This window comes from Macaca nemestrina, chromosome 2 (genome assembly GCF_043159975.1).
Source record: "Macaca nemestrina isolate mMacNem1 chromosome 2, mMacNem.hap1, whole genome shotgun sequence".
NCBI lineage: Eukaryota > Metazoa > Chordata > Mammalia > Primates > Cercopithecidae > Macaca > Macaca nemestrina.
In genome coordinates, this window is record NC_092126.1 from 126,749,525 (window position 1) to 126,756,534 (window position 7,010).

The 7,010-nt window shown below is 41.5% G+C and overlaps 1 long non-coding RNA gene across 1 annotated transcript in view; it reads left to right on the top strand.

Annotated features, from left to right (window-relative positions):
* Positions 1 to 4,711, top strand: part of LOC105483259 (uncharacterized) — a 5,169-nt gene extending 458 nt beyond the window's left edge. Inside the window, exons 3-4 of the long non-coding RNA XR_988135.2 lie at positions 3,268 to 3,423; positions 4,416 to 4,711. This is a non-coding gene — a long non-coding RNA (uncharacterized lncRNA). The remainder of the gene's footprint in view (positions 1 to 3,267; positions 3,424 to 4,415) is intronic.
* Positions 4,712 to 7,010: the final 2,299 nt, after the last annotated feature.

Here is a 7,010-nt window from a genome sequence, read left to right on the forward strand (position 1 = left end):
TGGAAAATATAACTCCAGAAGCAACACTCTTAACAATTTTGCTGAAATCTTAAGATCATTAGCAGAATAAACCTTTCAGTTAATCATAGGTTGCCAGCTCACCTGTGAAGAGATCTCCCTATACCTACTATTGAGGTCACTAGTTGAGAACCAGACAGGATCATTTCTACTTCCATTTTCCTTCAACCCAATGGCACCCAGTTTGCCCTAGCAAATAATTAACCTAAGGGTATATCTCACATGGACACTCCTGATTTATGACACATTTCACCATTGTCCAACCATCCATTTATTCAACCATCCATTCATATATTCATCCATCTATTCAATACTTTCAATTCATCTACACACCTGCCAATACATTCGTCTACCCATTCCCTCATTACTTCAACACTCCTAATTTATCTACACACTCACTCAACCAACCATTAATCTACTCATCCATTCACCCATTATTTTTTATCAAGCATGATTACTCATCTTAACTGTGCTATATCCTAAATCATAATTTCTCAAACTTCAGCCATTCATACTCTAGCCTCAATATTTATAGTCATCTCTGCATGCTTTTGTCTTTTTATAATTTTCACATATCTATTTTACTTTAAAAAATATAAATGTATCCTTTGGCTTCTTTCTAATATTTGCAAAATTGAAGGCTTTATATGCAAGTTAATTTTTCTCCAAATATACTTTAAAAGAAATTCATGAGTTCATTTAAAAAAATATTTTATCTACCATGGTTAGCAAACATTGGGATTAAATTTATTCGTGTTCTGAAGTGTTTAGATAGCAGGGAAACAGATGCCCTCACACCTCAACCCACCTTGTCTTTATTTCAAGACCTGCCCCACCTAGTAGGGGGTAGAATCTAGATCCAAAAATCTACTTAAGTCTGAGGCTCCGGTTGGAAGTAAAGGAAGGGATAAAGGGCCATCTGCCTCCCCACCCACCCACACTCTGTCTCTGTGCAATTGACAGGTTTGAAATGAGATTGCTTTCCTAACTACCTGTGGGGCCACCCGTGAGTCAATGTTTCATATTCATTAACTAATGTACAGCTGGAGACAGTAAAACCTTTCAGTGAAGGCTGATTTCAGAGCTTGCTAAGTCAATATCCCTCCTTTGATTGTTCTCCTATCTCATAGCAGCATTTGCTTCCCTCCTAAACATTCACTCCTAGAAGTGGATATTGTAGCCTATGTTGACATTGTCTGATGCCACTTTGCAGCTTCTGAAATATGTATATTTGGACTGTTGGAGAGTATAAAAATAGAGAAAAGGTTGGTCACTCAGATTCATGAAGGGTTTTTTAAAGGCAGCTCAGGAGAAGCTTTTATTTTATTTTTTTCCAATCCTACTCCTCTGCTTCTGATCCTTTTCTCTTGGATGCTCTGCTCTGTCTCCTCATTCTTCTCCATTCCTCCCTTTCCCCCCTTGCATTAGTCTGTTCTCACACTGCTAAGAAATACATACCTGAGACTGGGTAGTTTATGAAGGAAAGAGGTTTAACGGACTCACAGTTCAACATGGTTGGGGAGGCCTCACAGTCATGGCGGAAGACTAAGGAAAAGCAAAGGGACATCTTACATGGAGGCAGGCAAAACGGTTTGTGCAGGGGAACTCCTATTTATAAAACTATCAGATCTTGTGAGACTTATTCACTACCATGAGAATAGTATGGGGAAATTGTCCCCATGATTCAGTTATCTTCACCTAGCCTTGCCCTTGACACGTGGTGGTTATTACAATTCAAGATGAGATTTGGGTGGGTAGACAGCCAAACCATATCACCCCTCCTTCCTCCATTTCTTCTATGCTTCCCCATATTATTCCTTATTTTACCATCATCTTTCCTGCCTCCTTTTCTATTCCATCTGTTTAATTTAATGATTTCTTAAATGATTTTCCTGTTTATTTCAGGTCTATTAATACTGAGAAAACCATCTGGATTAACTGCTAGTTAAAAATGACTGGGGGAGAGAATTGCTTAGTTACTGGAGGTTTGAGGAAAATTTTGAGTACCTACTTTTTAGGTTGTTATAGAACATAAAATCATGTTCATAAAGCATGCATTTGGCATATAGAAATTATTTCATAAAAGTTTGTTTTATTTTTCCTTCTCTGACTCTCTTTTCATATTCAGTTAATAGAAGCAATAGTTTCTGATCACTCTTTTTTTCTAAACCATTGCGACAATCAAATTAGGTTATGTTTGGAGGAATATCTTGTTTCTATCTGTCATGTTTGACAGATAGTAAGCTTCATTTTAATCTTTGCTTTTTTCTCAGAGATTGACTTAGGCACTCTTAATCTTTATCCCTTAGTCATGTGGCTCCATAGAATAATTTTAGTTGGAAAATTGACCATGCTTTGTTTTCCTATGCTTGAGAGAAAGCATTCATTGTATTTAAAGATGTTAGAGCTACTGTTTGCAACTACTAAATATTCTTAGGGTGCCCCCTTCTGTTTCCTGACAGTAACAGTGTAGTTTATTTTTATTTTAGTCTGGGAAGTCTAATGCCGTTATCCTTTGTAGGAGATGTATTAAGGTGGGATAGCGTAGCATCAACTCCGGCTGGCCAGGGAGCCTAAGAACAGGGGATGACCTAAATGGTCTACACAGGGTTGTCAGACCATCACAACAATCATACTGCTCATTATCTCTGGCAAATACCTTAATAGCCTTAGGTTTTTTCCTACAAATTCATAATATCAGCAGGGAAGAATAGTATTAGAACCCTTATTATATGTGAGAAAGCTGAGACAATTTTTTTCCATTTATAGACCCTCCCAAATGAGAATTCCTTGATTACTGAAACCATGGGTAGGTGAACATTTTACCCACATTTTTAAGGATCTTTTGATTATAAGCAACTGAAAACAATTAGACTTCACTTGAGCAAAATAAAGGATATTATTACAAACCACAGGGGTTCCTCACAGAACCCAAAGACTGTGGGCCTTGGGCAAACAATGGAATTTGGCACCATTGTGCCATAAAGACTAATATTCCAATCCCTGCTACTTCTCACTCAGCTTCCCTCTGCCTGGCTGCTTTCTTCTTTTTCTGCTTTAAGTTTTCTCTGGTGCCTCTAATTCTAAGTCTGCATGTCTGAAACCACTGGGGCCCACTCTTTTCATTTCAATGACAAATTCCTGGTAGACAAAATCAGTTTGCCTTCCTTTGAGTTAGGTGTCAGGTCCTGAGCAGATATGGCCAGAGGTACAGGGTGATGTGGCAAAAACATGGAGCTTACTCCTCAGATAGTTCCTGGAAAGACTTTCTGGACAGATGAGCCAACAATTGACACCTGAGCTACCTGAACAACTGCCTGTGAAAGCATATTTCTTCTGTGCTTTGAGGAAGAGCTTGTGAAGCTGACAGCCCTGCTGCTCCGTTCCAGGCTAGCTCTTGAAAAGGTAATGCTTTGATGGGTGGGGCCACTTAGGAGGGGGCCAGAAACAGGGGCAATTTTCATAGGCAGCAGCTACTGACTCATCTGTAGTTCCAGTATACCTGGACACATAGTCCTAGAACCATCAGGAGAATAACAAACAGGCTCTTATTCAAGTCTGGGAGGTTGTCGAAGGATTACTGACAACTTAAATAGAAAGAGCTATTTCTGTGGGTTTATCGTTTTTCCCTAATGGTAACATATTATTATTTTATTACAAAAGCAATGCATATTTTCACTTTTCTCAAATCCTATGAAAAAGCTACACAAGTAATTGAAGCCCTTCCTAATTTCTATCCCATTGCAAGAGACAGCAACCAAATACTTACAGGTATATCATTCCAAAATAATTTCCCTTGAGTATACCAAATTATAAGTTGGAATTTACCATGAATTTGTGGTATAAAACCTAAGGTGCATGAAATATCACATTCCTTTATTTTTCTAACCAAATTTGGCCACTTGTCAGGGTTGATACAAGATCTGGTCTTGGGCATTTTGATGTCATTCCTTGGAGGAGATGGGGGGTAGGTGGGAAGGTGATAAGTTGGAGAAGTTTTATTTTTTTCTTTTTTTTAAAAAAACAGAAAACAAAAAACAAAAAACAGGGTATCATTCTGTTACCAAGGTTGGAATGCAGTGGTGTGATTAGAGCTCACTGCAGTCTCCATCTCCCGGGCTCAAGTGATTCTCCTGCCTCAGCCTCCTGAGTATCTGGGACTATGGGCACATGCCACCATGTGTAGTTAATATATTATTATTATTATTATTTAGTGTTTTGTAGAGAAGAGGACTCACTTTGTTGCCCAAGCAGGTCTTGAACTCCTGGCCTCAAGTGTCCCTCCCCTCTTGGCCTCCGAAAGTGTTGGGATTACAGGTGCGAACCACTACACCCAGCCGAGACTTTCTTTTTCTACCCTGAAATCATACAAAAATGTTTGGATTTATTTTGTCCAGGAGAAAGGAGAAGCATGTCTGTTTCCATCAGTGTACCTCTCTTTGTCGTGTCATCTTGAGCTCCGCCTTTTATACCAAGCTTTGGGATGAGGCTCCTGAGGACTTCAAGTTCCATGATCCAGAACCAGTCTCCTTGGGACATAAATTCCTGCAGCTTTCCTCTTTCAGGATTTCATAACACGTGGATGGTTCAGAGGAGTGGGCTGCAGGTCCCTACCATTCAACACCCAATTCTCCCAAACTCTGGAGAACTGACTTTCTTCCTCAAATAAAGTCATTCCATATATCCATGTAAACCATTGTGACCACTATGCTCTTTGGAGGATAACTCACACTTGCCCATAAGGCCTCTTGAAGGAATAAGCTTTTTAATGAATTATAAAACCAGGTAATTGAACTACATAATCTAGCTCTACTCTAAGTAAACTCACTTCTCTATATTATGGGCATTTAATAATTTGTCATTTTTTGAATGCCCTGAGCAGCATATAAACAATTACTTAAATGTATAGTTTTGTGTTAATTATATTAATCTTAACCGTTTCTGAAACTCCCCTATGATCCAGACACTATATTAAGTTCTTAACTTTCATTTACTAATGAAGAACACTGAACTTTGGTAATTGGCCAAGGTTATAGAGCTGTGCTGCCCGACATAAATACAATGTGAGTCACACAGGTAATTTTAAATTTATTTTATTTTTATCTTTTTGAGACAGGGTTTCACTCTGTCACCCAGGCTGGAGTGCATTGGTACAATCTTGGCTCACTGAAATTTCTGTTTCCCAGGCTCAAGTGATCTTCCCACCTCAGCCCCCAAAGTAGCTGGGAACACAGGTGCATGCCACTATGCCCGTCTCACTTTTTAATTTTTTGTAGAGATGAGTTTCTCCACGTTGCCCCAGGCTGGTCTCAAACTCCTGAGCTCACAAATTTCCCCAACTTCTGCCTCCCAAAGTACTGGGATTACAGGCATGAACCACCGTGCCTGGACATTTTTTAATTTTTTTTTTTTTTTTTTTTGAGACTGAGTTTTTCTCTTGTTGCCTAGGCTTGAGCACAGTGGCACAATCTCAACTCACTTCAACCTCTGCCTCCCAGGTTCAAGCAATTCTCCTGCCTCAGGAAGAGAAATACTCTTCCTGAATAGCTGGGATTACAGGCATGTGCCACCACGCCCGGCTAATCTTTTATTTTTAATAGAGATGGGGTTTCTCCATGTTGGTCAGGCTGGTCTTGAACTCTCGACCTCAGATGATCCACCTGCCTCAGCCTCCCAAAGTGTTGGGATTACAGGCATGAGCCACCATGCCCAGCCAATTTTAAATCTTTTAGAGCCACATTAAAAAGCATTTTTAAGAGGGCGGTTACAAGATGGCCGAATAGGAACAGCTCCAGCCTTCAGCTCCCAGCGTAAGCAACACAGAAGATGGGTGATTTCTGCATTTCCAACTGAGTTACTGGGTTAATCTCACTGGGGCGTGTCGGACAGTGGGTGCAAGAGAGTGGCTGCAGCCCACTGAGCGAGAGTCAAAGCAGGGCAAGGCATCGCCTCACCCGGGAAGAGCAAGGGGGAAGGGAAATCCCTTTCCTAGCCAGGGGAAACAGTGACACACAACACCTGGAAAATTGGGTCACTCCCACCCTAATACTGCACTTTACAAAGAGTCTTAGCAAACAGCACACCAGGAGATTATATCCCGTGCCTGGCTCAGAGGGTCCCATGCCCACCAAGCCTCCCTCATTGCTGGCACAGCAGTCTGAGATCTAATTGCAAGGCAGCTGGGGGAGGGGCGCCCGCCATTGCTGAGGCTTGAGTAGGTAAACAAAGCAGCCAGGAAGCTCAGACTGGGTGGAGCCCACCACAGCTCAAGGAGGCCTGCCTGCCTCTGTAGACTCCACCTCTGGGGACAGGGCATAGCCGAACAAAAGGCAGCAGAAACCTCTGCAGACTTAAATGTCCCTATCTGACAGCTTTGAAGAGAGTAGCGGTTCTCCCAGCACAGAGTTTGAGATCTGAGAATGGATAGACAGCCTCCTCAAGTGGGTCCCTGACCCCCAAGTAGCATAACTGGGAGGCACCCATGCAGTAGGGGCAGACTGACACCCCACACGGCGAGGTACCCCTCTGAGACAAAGCTTCCAGGGGAAAAATCAGGCAGCAACATTTGCTGTTCAGCAATATTCGCTGTTCTGCAGACTGTGCTGGTGATACCCAGGCAAACAGGGTCTGGAGTGGACCAACAGCAAACTCCAACTGACCTGCAGCTTAGAGTCCTGACTATTAGAAGGAAGACTAACAAACAGAAAGGACATCCACACCAAAACCACATCTGTAGGACACTATCATCAAAGACCAAAAGTAGATAAAAACCACAAAGATGGGGAAAAAACAGAGCAGAAAAGCTGAAAACTCTAAAAATGAGAGCGCCTCTCCCCCTCCAAAGGAACATAGTTCCTCGCCAGCAATGGAACAAAGTGGAACAGAGAATTACTTTGACGAGTTGAGAGAAGAAGGCTTCAGATGATCAAAATTCTCCGAGCTAAAGGAGGAAGTTCGAACCCATTGCAAAGAAGCTAAAACCCTTGAAAAAA